Genomic DNA, 14041 nt, shown 5'->3' on the forward strand with positions numbered 1-14041 from the left:
CATACTTGTCATTGCAAACTTTTTTCCCATTGATCTCATAAAAGAAAGTATGGAAATACAATCTGCACAAACTAGCCAACCAACAACTTACCACTAATTCTTATAACACCAAAATTAATTAATGACATGAGGGTCCACTCTCCTGCTACAAACATCAATACACTCATTGCAGAACACAGCCTCGATCAGCTTATGCAGCACCATTTCCTTCATCCAAGTACTTCTATAGACCATCTGTTCTCTCTAGATGGCTCAACCACCTGTTCATATTACTATATCTTTACGGATAGTTCTAAATCTGACAAATAAGTAAAATTGTTCATAAGTTGTAATGAAGAACTACAAGACATTTACAAGGCTCAATTCAGACTGGCCAATCACTATTCCTCTAATCAAGCGGTATTTCTTTCAATTTTAAACGCAATCAAATGGATTAAAACAATGCTCATTCCAGTAAACTGAAAAGTATCTCTATCTTGTCAGACAGCAGGGTGGCCGAACTCTAGCTCAAAAATATAAACATCAAATTGCCAATCATGGTGCTAGCTGAACGAAGAAGAGGATCTTATACCTATAATTTATTACTGCCCGATTTACGTGACTCAAAAAAACTATCATCATCAGAAGAGTTCACAATGAAAATTACTACTGGCCTTGAAACAACAAGACCTCGTGAATAATAAAAGTATCTACAGAGTCCTTGTGAAATTTGCTCATAGTACTAAACAACTCTGCCTATTTTGGCCAAGTCTCCCTCCTCTCCCTGGTCTTCTTGTTCTTGCTTGTGTTCTTCGTGCAACAATTGAATCTTTAAATTTTGGACTCTTATTAACATCTCAACACATTTTGCTTATTTGTTCTCTCTTCATTATTCTGCACATAATTCTACTTTTCTGTTTTGTATATTGTTAATATTGTTATTACTATTATACGGGTATTCTATATACTGCATGCTGCATTATTGTCATATCCAACATGTAACTGCTTTATTTTACTGTATGTCCATTGTTAATATTGCTTATAATATTGTCAGGCTATCCTGTTGTTCCCTCGTTATTGCACTCAGTAGCTGCACCTATATTTTTTGTCACGAAGCTATTTTCTATGCTCTGTAGTATGTAAACTTTCCACAGTAACGTCATTATACATATTTTATAATAACTTTATACTATTTTATTTTGTAACCTTGTACTTTGTCTAATTTTTAATAAATATGTTGCTGATGCCCCATGGGTCCCACAAATCCTGTACTAACTACCCTTAACTATTTCCTATCTCACTTTATTTCTTTCTCCTTTTCCTAGCTTTTTCATTTTATATATCACCTTTCAATTTCTGTGAACTGGGCAATACCACTGTTTGCGGCTCTTACCACTTTTTGTCAGTGTCCTGGCTGTATGGAGAATAGGGCAAGACCTTCCAGGCTAAGGACTTGAGCAGGGCAGTTACGGTCGTCGCATTATGCCTTCCTGCATTATCCTGCAGAATAAATAGATAACGATGCAGCAGCTCGTGACGCATCTTGTAAACTTTGAGCTGAAAACTTTGCACGAAACAGTAGTTGCCCATTACGGTAACAGTTGTGCCTATGGAATTCGCTCTTTGTCAAAATGACATCTTCATGGTGATATGAGGTAATTATCACCTTGTTAAATTTTGACTGAGCCCTGCAGGGCTCAGTCAAAATTTGACAAGGTGATAATTACCTATTTGGTTGCCCTTATTCGCTTTGAAATTTCAGTTCTAACTCGATGTTCCTGGGCCAGTGATTGTCAATGGCGATGATGTGTTCAAAAATCTTTGTCTCCAAAGTATTGTATTTGTTCAACAACTTTGTCGAAGTTTTTTCGCAACCACGTTTTTGTTCTAGTATCAGATTGTGTGTCACCCATCTTGCAGAGACTTCTGTACCTTTAGGTTGATTGTGAGGATTTGAAGTTTCAAAAAATGCGATAGCCTCACATCTTGCAGAAATCGCGTGGAACGTGATATGACGATCTTCTCCAAACAGTTCTGCAATATGCATTACCTCTTACCATGCGTTACCTCTTACCAGTCACTGTTTTCAACTGTCTAAACTTGGGGTTCGCCAAGATGCTTCATCAACCGTAATCGAAATTTTCTGCTTAGAATGACACTAATTCACTCAGCATTGCCATTAATACATGTTTTTCATTAATGCTTTGTCGATGTTTACGGGCATTTTCCCACGTAACGAGTCGAATTTCACATTTGATCGTACCTGAGTTTTCTGCGGACGCCATGTTTCTCTTTTCCTGCTCAACGATTGCTTACTATAGTCTTACATGCCAAATCTTGTCTGTTCGTTACATCTGTGAAGATGCTTACAAAAGAGTTTAAAGTGAAAAACAGTACAAATTTAAGTTATTTTAAACAACAAACTGCTCTTTTGAGTGCCAAATACTTTGAAGAGTACTGAAAGTAAAAAACACAAAAACAATGGAAAACATTATAATTATACTGTTTAAAACCAAATAACAATAATAAATATTAAATTCTTAATTCTTAATCAAGACAAAACCATTTCAACACACGAAGTTTGCATTTACACTAGTTATAAGTATTTTCTATAAAACTAATTATTAACTTAAATTTACATAAAAATAAACTTACGTATTTAAAAGCCTAAATAAATAGAATAATGGTAAATTTATATTTTGAAAGTTAAATTTATAGTGTACATAATTTTAAATTAAATAACAATTCATTTTATAAACAGGTAGATTTATCATAATTTTCAATATTTACAATTTTGTTAAATCTATTAAATTAGATATCTCATTTAAATTTTATCGATAATTAATTAAGTAATCTTTAACTACAAATGGGCTTATTAAGCCTCATAAAGTTTTAAATATGTTTAACAATGAAAACAGATATAATCTATATAGGGGAGATCGGGGCAAGATCGGCATGTTAAGCTTTACTTAAATTTTGTGTAATAAATACTGCTGTAAACTGAAAAAAAAGCTTTGCATATTGTCTATTGGAATGTTACCTTACTATAGAACTGGTTAAAATCAGTTTGGAAATAAAAATAATTAAAATAATTACAACTTTACAAGAAGAGAGAAATTGACGAAGTTGCCCCGGGTATAGGGGCAAGATCGGCAACTTCTCTCTTTTTGTAAAGTTGTAATTATTTTAATTATTTTTATTAAAGTTGCCCCTGGTATAGGGGCAACAGTAATGGGGCAAGATAGGCACGTATATAAAATTATGTTATTAACAATGTATAAGTTGGAATTCACTATTAAAACAAAGAAATACAAATCCAACACCCATTTAATATTATTACAACGAAATGCAAGTTCAAAGACATATATACATGAATAACAAATGCAAACATGTTTTCATTTATCATCTGTTTGATTTTTATCCTTTGCTTCTAATGTGGCTTTATGTTGCCGATCTTACCCCGCTAGTCATGATTTCGAAACATTAAGTACAACCCTGAGAACAGAATGCCAAGCCACGATCTGGCCACGTGAATAAGTTGAAGTTACATCCTTCTAACAGGAAAAGTAACTTTCGTTATCATGGAATTATAACAAAACCTGCCAATTCAATATAAATGGAAAAAAAATATTATATGGAATTGAACGAAAATGAAAATTTGCTTGATAATTCAACTATGCTTGTTGGAGAACAATAAAAACACTACACTCAACAAGCCACTAATAAAACTCAACTGCCTAACCTATAACCGAAGTCTCCTTTTAATTTGTTTTTTAAAAAAAGCGCTTGACAAACTTGCCCCGCTTGCCAAAGTTGCCCCGATCTCCCCTATATAATCGAGATGGTTTGATAATAATAATAATAATAAGCGCAGAGCCCGAACGGTTAAGAGTTTAAAGTTGAAATTTGGTACACAGTTAGGGTACGTTACAAGAACGCGCACCAAAATGAAATTTTTCGAAATTCCTCCCCACGGGAAAAGGGACATGATTAAAACTTAACACTATCATCAACAATGAAAGCGTTAAGAAACAATGAAAGTTTTCAGTAACAATAAAAGTGTTAAGTAATAATGGACGCGTCAACAATGGAAGTGTTACGTAATAATGAAATTGTACGGAGAAACTGACGAGCAAGACGGAAATGCAATTTTTTTCTTTTTGCGGGAAATCGAAAATATTTTTAGACCCATCTAAAAATTCTCTAATTAGTCTGAAAACAGGACGATCCAATTCTTTCATTCTGTGAAAACGGGTACGGTTAACTATAACGCAATAATGTTAATCTTCCGTATCGTTACTTTTGCCCGAGCAACGCGGTCTTACCTGCTAGTTATTTAATAACGGACACATAATTTTATAGTTACATTTAAAAACAAATTAAAACGATGTAAAATCTGTATTTTTATAATATACTTGTACTGAATTTGTTGCAGAAAACAAAAAAAAATAATGAGATGCAATGTCCAGAAACATAATTAATTCAAAAATACTTATTGAATATTGATATTTTTTATCAATTACTTCAAATGGCTAGATACGAACTCCCCGAAGTGTAGGTACTTCGAACTTATATAAGAATTTCTTTGTAAAAATAGCCAAATAATCGTCAGTTATTTAGAATACGAAGATTGCTTTTGCATGTGCCAGCTCAGCGACGACTTTCGTCGACGTAACGATGTCGCTTTTTGCTCTTTTTTCAATCGGATGTTATTGTTTCGCAACTGACTGTTAATCTTTTCATCCATTTCTTTACAGCGAACGTCATTCGATCCAGATATTTTCTCTATCTATCGACAAGAATATCATCTAAACATTTTCTTAAAAATTGATTTTAATATCCCTAAAATCATACAACTCACACTAAAAACAAACTAAATAACATCAATTTATTTTTTAAAGCACAGACAATGTTTAAAAGTGTCAATTTAGTCCAGCATAGAGTACAATGTACATACAATTCGTAGTTTTTTTCTTCTAGTTCAAAAAACAACGAGAATTACAAACACACATTAAAATTGCACTAAAATATAAAAATTTTAAAACTTTTTTTATCGAGACAGGTTGAAGATAATAATAATAATAATAACTCTTCTGGTCACCACCTGGTCGTGGTGGGAGAGCCCAGTAATTTTACTGAACCATAGAGCAATGCAGGCTGGAGCACACGCTCCTGGTAGGGACACACATGGCAGTAAGGTCTATGGGGGAAAATGAAGCTAAGAGTGACCACACCTACATTCTGTAGAGATAATTATCATGGTAGTAACTAGAACAAAGTGTGATACTGGCTCGGATGTCGCCCGGGTTAACAAGGTCTGCATTAGTGGGTTAGGCAGAGGTTCACGTTTGGAAAATAGGCCACAGTCTCCCTTGGTTACCGGTGGCGAAAGCAGCGCCGGCCCAAGCATGGCTACTGCAATGCCCTCAACAGATGTGAGGAATCAACCCAGCCTTGGTGTTTCTGTGGCAATACATTTATAGACCACAAAGGCTGGAAGACCACGCCAACGGATGAAATGGACAACAGAAATGAAAAAGCTTATCATCCGTACTTACTACACCATCACAAGACTCGAAACAAACATGACAGCATACAGACAACAACTATATCAAAGATTCACACAATATCTTCATTTCACTGTCACCGAACAAAGGGATGTTGATCAAAAAAGAACAATTATACACAACAACCTTATCTCACAACCAACACTTGAACTTATCAAACAACAGGTTGCTGATCAAATACATCAACTGATAAACATTTAACATTCTCTTTCGTTCTCTCCTGTACAGGTGTGATACCACACACACTACACAAAAGCCTGGAAACATTACAATTGAGTAAAAATACATACATCACACTACAGACGGCCACTATATTAAATACATGTCACATTGTTAGGAAATTCCTGAATACAGACACACACACTGACACACTTATTTAATTTTGGTTTAGTTTTGGTTGCTATGTTTTGACTCTGGTCTGGAATAGTACACAGCCACCGGTGTAAACCACGTATAACCCACTAAACCCAACATAATAATAATAATAATAATAATAATAAGCGCAGAGCCCAAACGGTTAGGAGTTTAAAGGTAAAATTTGGTATTCTGTATCGTTATTTTTTAACAGGTTAGGAGTTGAAAGTTGAAATTTGGTAGTATCGTTACTTTTGCCCGAATTACTTTTGCTCAAGCAAAAGTAACGATAGAGAAGATTAACATTATTACGTTATAGTCTACCTTATCCGTTTTCACAGAATGCAAATATTGGGTCCCTTGTTTCAAGACTGATTATAAAATTTTTAGATGGGTCACAAAATATGTACGATTTCCCGCAAAAACGAAAAATCTGCATCTGCGTCTTGCAGATCGCTTTCTTTTAATAATTTCATTGTTACTTAACACTTTTATTGTTAATAAACAATGTTAATAATTTTACAATAACGATAACAAATATTATTGTTTGTTAACAATAATATTGGTTAATAATTTCATTGTTAATAAATGCAAAGAAAGCGTCGCAAAATCCGTTGCGTCGTCCATGTTTGACTCCACGACAACTACAGAACTGATCAAAAGATGACGCGTTTCTAGTGGAGTCAAGTTAAAATGAAAACACAACTGAAACGAAAACTCTATATGTTTCAGTTCTGTTTCTGAATTTCTGTTTTTAGGTAGTGTGGAGTCCAGGCTCAACTGTGTACCAAATTTCAACTTTCAACTCCTAACCGTTCAGGCTCTGCACTTATTTTTATTATTATTATTACTATCATCAACCTATCTCGATAAAAAATGTTTTAAAATTTTTCACATTTTTTTTCAATTTTAATGATTGTTTGTTATTTCCATTCTTTTTTTGAACTGAAAGAAAAAACTACGAATTATGTGTGTATTGTACTCTATGCTGTACAAAATTGACACTTATAAACATTGTCTGTGCTTTAAAAAATAAATTGATGTTTCTTAGTTTGTTTTTAGTGTGAGTTGTATGATTTTAGGGATATTAAAATCAATTTTTAAGAAAATGTTTAGATAATATTTGTGTCGATAGTTAGAAAAAATATCTGGATCGAATGACGTTCGCTGTAAAGAAATAGATGAAAAGATTAACAGTCAGCTTCGAAACAATAACATCCGATTGAGAAAGGAGCAAAATGCGACATCGTTACATCGACGAAAGTCATCGCTCAGCTGGCACATGCAAAAGCAATCTTCGTATTCTAAATAACTGACGATTACTTGACTATTTTTCGAAAGTAATTCTTATATAAGTTTGAAGCACCTACACTTCGGGGCGTTCGTATCTATGGAATAATGTGTTTTTCTGTAGCAGAGATATAAGAAGCTCTGTATACCTCTTCTTCCATAAACGATCTGAAGAGGCGTACGACTCGCCTTTTTATTTACAGGAATTTATCCTCCATATGATAGAACAAACGACTCATATTAGAGGTATTAGTACATATTTTTAAACTTTATATCTGCATTCGAGATAGTAGCACGGGCACGCTACATATATAGTAGAATAATTGGCAAGCCCAGGGGTATCCAACAGTTTTTCCTTCCAGGCCCAATTGAAAAGAAAACTTTATCCACAGGTCAAACCAGATGTTGCCCTAGGAAGATTTTGCGATGGTGCGAGATCTTTGTGGTGTCACCCCATAGAAACAAAATTGTACATAGAGATTACAGATACATTTTTTACATTATAATGCTTTATCAACATTATACGCTATACATACGAGATCAGAAATGGATGGTTAACTCTAAACGCACAGTTAGTTGTTCACCTTTTTTTTAGGCATCAAAACTTTTCCTCGAGCTATTTGGACTTGAGTACCTAATATTGAAAGATTCATCGCGAGCAACATAAATGCATTAGACGGGCTGTATGGTGGCCATGCTTAGGCTAGCCTAAATATTATCTGTACGTATTTTCTTCTCGATATTTAGTCATGTATTTTGTATGTCTATGTATCTTAGAGTTACAGTTTTATTAAATGTTTTTTACTTAAGTTTATTTTGTCTCTGTCTTAATCGAATCTAAAGATATTCTCAAATAAATGACAATTAATTATTAAAACACATAAAAATTCATAAAAAGTTTATGTATTCTTTATTTAATTTCAACGAATTCAATTTGGTACTTTTAATTGTATTTTATCAATAATTAATTAATACTTAACGTATATATACAATCGAGACGAAATTAAAAAAAAAAAAAATAATAATAATAATAAGCTCGGAGCCGAAACGGTTAAGAGGTGAAAGTTTAAATTTGGTACACAGTTAGAGTACATTACGAGAATGCACACTAAGAAGGTATTTTTTGAAATTCCTCCCTACAGGGAGAGGGACAGGGTTAATTAAGCCTTAACACTTCTGTCAACAATAGAAGTGTTAAGTAACAATGGAAGCATTACGTAGGAATGGAATTGTTAAGATAAAGTAACGTGCAAGACAAAGATGCAGTTTTTTCGTTATTGCAGAAAATCGAACATATTTTTAGAACCATCTAAAATTTTTCTAATTAGTCTGGAAACAAGGGGACCCAATTTTTGCACTTTGTGAAAACGGGTAAGGATGACTGTAACGTAATAACCTTAATTCTAGTTATCGTTACTTTTGCCCGAGCAACGCTGGACCTACCTGCTACTTTGGAATATTTGTATTAGATCTAGCGAAAACTATAAATATGTTTAACAATGAAAATAAATATATTTATCTAATGATAAACATTTAATATTTGAAAAACAAATTAAAATGTCATGAAATGTGTAAACTCTTATTTAAAACTTATACCGAATTAGTTCTATAAAGAAAAAAGACATGAATAATGAGATATAACGTTTAAAAAGAAAAATCTAGTATAAATTCTAAATATTTATCGATTATTAAATACTAAAAGATAGGCCTGGCATTGCTCGGGCAAAAAGTAACAATAGAGAAGATTAAGATGATTATTCTGTAGTCAATCTCACCCTTTTAAAAGAAGGCAACAATTAGATCCTTTTGTTTCCAGACTAATTAGAGAATTTTTAGATGGGTTAAAAAATGTTCGATTTCCAACAAAAACGAAAAAACTGCATCTGCGTCTGTAAATCTTGCCTGTCGCTTTGTCTTAACACGTCCATTGTTTACTCTTCCCCCGCGGGGAAGTGTGAACAATGGAATTGTTAACAACTTTTCTCCCGGTGGCGGAATTTCGAAAAATCCCTTCATAGTGTATATCCTCGTAACGTACCCTATGTTTCATAGCAAAACGCAATCATGTAACATACCAAAACGCAATCAAAAACGTAAGAAACCGCATTTGCTCCTGTAAATCTTGCACGTCGCTTTCTATTAACACTTCCATTCTTAACACTTTTATTGTTGATACTTCCATTGTTGAAACTTTAATCCTGTCTTTCTTCCCCGAGGTAAATTTCGCAAAATCTCTTCTTATTGTGCATTCTGATAACGTAACCTAACTTTTTATCAAATTTCAACTTTTAACTTTTAACCGTTTGGGCTATGCACAGATTATTATTATTATTATCAACTTGTCTTGATTATACATATACATAACACTTCTGCAATTAGTTGAAATAATAAGCTATACCATTATTGCGTTTGTTTAAAATGAAAAAGTTTACAAATTTTGCACATTTTTTACAATTTTAATAAATGGTTGTTATTGCTATAGTTTTTAAAATAGAAGCATGTAAAATGGTGAAGTGTACATTGTACTCACATGTAAAACTTAATTGATATTTTTAATATTCATGTATACTTCAAAAAGAATTCCCGTTTTTTATTTTCTCCTGAGTATTACAATTAACTTCTACATTCTATTGTATTATTCGGATAATGCGTAATGATGTATTGATCAAAACTACAGTTTAAGTCGCGGTGTGACCACTGAGTAAATCAAATGAATCCATCGTTAGATTGACAAGCACCAATGACAATGACAATATTGTAATTGTATCAATTTTCTGGTTTTTTAATTTTTATGAATAAATTCAAACTGTAAACTGTAGCTTCCCACTGTTTTCCCGATAATGATTATCTGTGTGTACGCACCTGTAGCTCACGTTAAAGTATAACTCTGATAAAGAAGCCATATTATGAAAAGAATTTAAAAATAATATTTTAAAACTCAGTCCTAAAAAATTTTGTTGTTCAGTGTTAAAAAACATGTTGAATATTCTGGTTATAGCTGTATTTATTCGTTTGTGAATTTTTTGTCTCTTTAATCCTTTTGGTAGACTATCTCACAGCAAAGGTTAATAAATTCTTTTATTAGTTTTCACATATGCATTTCGAACCGGTATAACATTTCCGGTTCCTCTTCAGTGTTCTACAATTATAAAAATTAAATTGATATAATTTAAAAAACTAACAAAGTAATTTGCCAAGTAACATAACATAAACACATCACAAATACCTCTAAGGGTTTTACACATTTCCTTTTTCATACAGNAGTAGTTTTAGAAATCTACGAGATCCCGGTAAAATTACAAGGAAAAATACTTTTGAGCATGCTATCGGAAAAATGTAAAGCGAGGCTGACAAGATTGTCAGCGGATAAAGTCAAATACTACCCTTTCCTTGAAGGCATTTATTCTTGAAGAGTTAAGACTCTCACCTGCGGAATATCGAAAGGGATTTAGGCGGGCGAAACGCTACCAAAGACAGACACGGCCTCAATTTGCATCGCATCTAGAAGACCTTTACAAGTACTACGTAGATAGTAGAGAGGTGGGGATGGTAAAAGTAATCATTAAGCTAACCATAGCAGACCACTTAAAGACACTATGTGATATTACAGCAAGGGAAGGGATGGAGCAAACCTGCAGAATTGGCCAGGTGTATAGACAAGTTTAAAGAAGCGTCAAGTAGTATGTTCCTGACCAAAAGCGAGAAGAACAGAGAACAGCAGACTCGTGGAGAGAGATTGAAGAGAAATCTAGTCCCGTGACGCGGACTGTAGATGAACAACCCTACAAAATTGGTTGTTATGTTTGCGAGAAAACGGGCCACTGGAAGAAACACTGTCTGAAGCAGAAGACTTATAGTGAGCACAAGCAGGCACAACTCATGTCTTCTAGCCCCAGGCAGAGAAACGTTTAGTAGCGAGGGTAACGGCGTATGATCAACCAAAGATGGTGGAGTCACCAAATAGAGTCAAGCTAGCATGAGACAGAAATTGTCTTTCAGCCATAGTTGAATCTGGAGCTGTGATTTCGGTTATAAGTGAGTCGTTGGTACCTACCTCGGTGATGGAAAGGAAGGAAAAAATTCAATTGGTTGGAGCCTTCGGTCACTGGATGGACATGGTGATAGTATCGGTGATAGTATCGGTCCCGACAGGATTATGGGAGAAAGACTTTGAAGGGTCGCGAAGGTCGGAACTGGTGACGTGCTTCTTAACAAACGAGTTACACCAGACCACGGACGCATTGTTATCAAAGGATTACTGGATGTTATTAGACCGAAAGGAGAAACTCCAGGGAAGGGAGGAATACATGTAAAAAGTTTAAGGGTGGATGGGAAAGGTTCCCATCAGGAAAAAGGGCCGGAACCTCTCTCAGAGGCGGGGTGCAGTGGAAATAGCGAGGAAAAAGGGTAAGGAACAGAATTACGGGATGCCCAAGTCAAAGACAAATAACTTTCCCAATTGTGGGAGGCTGCTAAGTATAAGAAAGACGGGCTAGTTGTAGAAAACAAAATACTATATCGGCAAGGTAGTTGGTTCGGCTGGCCTATTAAGCAGGTAGTTGTTCCCCAAGAACGGAGAGCGGAGATGTTAAGTTTAGCACACACAAAACTCCGTGCTGTGGACATTTAGGCAGTCAAAAAACAGCGTATCACATTCACGAGGTTTCTATTGGCCGGGAATGGAGACCGATATCCGGAAATACTGCCAGAGTTGTCATATGTGCCAAGTAAGAGCGCCTACTCGAGTCCTAGATAAGACCCCAATAACACTACTTACTCGACCGTCAACCACGTTTCAAGTGGTTTACATAGACATGATTGGACCGATAGATTCTTTGTCTGCTAGAGAACATCGGTAAGCACTTTGCATAATCGACTCATGCACTCGTTGGCCTGAAGTGAAATGTATGAAGTTACTGTCAGCGATGGCCAATTGTTCGGCACTTTTTAAAGTCTTTATGCGAACGGGTTTTCCCGAACTGATTTGTTGCGATCGGGGGACAAATTTCACCGCAGGATCGAAGCGTGAAATGACCTGCATGTTGGAGGTACAGATTAGATTTTAAACCCCGGAACACCAACAGAGCAACGGAAGTGTCGAAAGATGGAACCAGACCTTTAAAAATATGCTAAGCCATACCATAGCAGAAAATAAAAGGAATTGGGATAGAGTAGTTTCTTTCCTGTTATAGGCTTATAGGGAAGTTTTACGTGAGACTACCGGTATATCCTCTTTTGAAATGCTTTATGAGAGACCTTGGGTAGGGCCTTTAGCCATTCTAAATATGTGGACGAAATCGGTAACGCCACCTGATGCCCTAAATGATGGAGTGCAGGAGTATTTACAAACTTTAGTAGATCACATCAAAATGGTCAACGATATAGCAACTAAACACGCGACCGTAAAACAAAAACAATATGCGGCTCATTATAACTTGAGAGCATGGCCAAAGAAGTTTAACATCGGGGATACGGTTTTCGTGAAAAAGTTTTTCCCAGTAGTAAATTGGATGATCTGTGGGAGGGGCCGGCAGTGGTAGAAAAGCGAAAACAAGAAGGTAACTACTGTATAAGGTTAGAAGCCAAAAAAACAAAATGAGACCATGTAGATCGTCTTAGGAAATACGAAAAGCGATAGTTCGCAGACAGAGTGGTAATTGATTCCGACAAAAGCTTCGGGGAACTGGTGGAAACTCTGTCCACGGGACAGCTGCATGACCATGGACGATGGGACAGCAACGTTAAGGGAATTCCTTCGCATCTCCTGACATCGGCACAGACTGAGCTACGTAACGTGCTAAGAAAATACAACTCGATTTTCGGGAGCAAACCATGGGAGACACGTGTTTTGACACATAAGACAACCCTTACTGAAGGTTGGACTCCGAAACGGTTTACTCCAAACCGAATTCCACTAGCTTTACAAAACAAGGTCGATGAGACCATAAACAAGTTGTTAAAAGCGGGGCTATTATGGCCCAGCCTATCGGAGTGCACTCACCCTATAGTGTGTGTAGCCAAGAAAAAGGGCAAAATGCGGCTGTGTTGATTATCGACACTTAAACTCCACTACAGTACCGGACCGATATTTGATGGTGCTGTCCGCCGAATTAATATACCAGCTGGCCGAGGACAGGTGGTATATTTCTTCAGTACATAACATCACTGGACCTTTGTAAGGGGTACTGGCAAGTGCCGTTAGAAGCAACTAGCAAACACCTCACTGCGTTTGTCACTCATTGAGGTCAGTTTGAATGAAAAGTCGATCCTTTTGGGTTAAGAAATGCGGCCGCAATCTTTCAAAGGCTGATGGATTTGGTGTTGGCCCCTTTTAAAAACTTTGCCGTAGCATACATCAATGACGTAGCCATATACTCGCAGAGTTGGCCAAAACATCTACACCACATTAAGACGGTCTTAGGAGCATTAAGGGACGCGAGACTGAACGATTAATATCAACAAATGTCAGTTTGCCAAACCGCACATTTTATATCTTGGGCATGTTATAGGCTCCAGAGGACATGTGCTGGACCAGGAAAGAGTCAGAGCGATAACCACCTTAGCTCTGCCTAAGACAAAAGAGCAGCTAAAAAGTTTCTTGAGTATATGCGGTTACTATCGGGATTATATTTCGGATTATGCAGGGTAACTAATCCTCTCACAAATTTACTCGCTCGACAGCGCCCAAAGTAATAGCATGGAATCGGGAGCTCGAAAAGTCCTTCGAGACCGTAAAAACAAGACTCGTACGGGCGCCGTTGTTGTTCTTGCCAGACCCTGTTCGTTTCTTCAGTAAACAGAAACAATCAGATATTTTTAGTCTGAATGTTTGACAAATTTGAATACGTTTG

General features: G+C 35.8%; 1 pseudogene; it reads left to right on the forward strand.

Annotated features, from left to right (window-relative positions):
• The first annotated feature begins 11251 nt into the window (after positions 1-11251).
• Positions 11252-13839, forward strand: LOC111613898 (annotated as a pseudogene).
• Positions 13840-14041: the final 202 nt, after the last annotated feature.

This window comes from Centruroides sculpturatus, unplaced genomic scaffold (assembly GCF_000671375.1).
Source record: "Centruroides sculpturatus isolate CEXI.00-Female unplaced genomic scaffold, Cexi_2.0 scaffold1729, whole genome shotgun sequence".
Lineage (NCBI taxonomy): Eukaryota > Metazoa > Arthropoda > Arachnida > Scorpiones > Buthidae > Centruroides > Centruroides sculpturatus.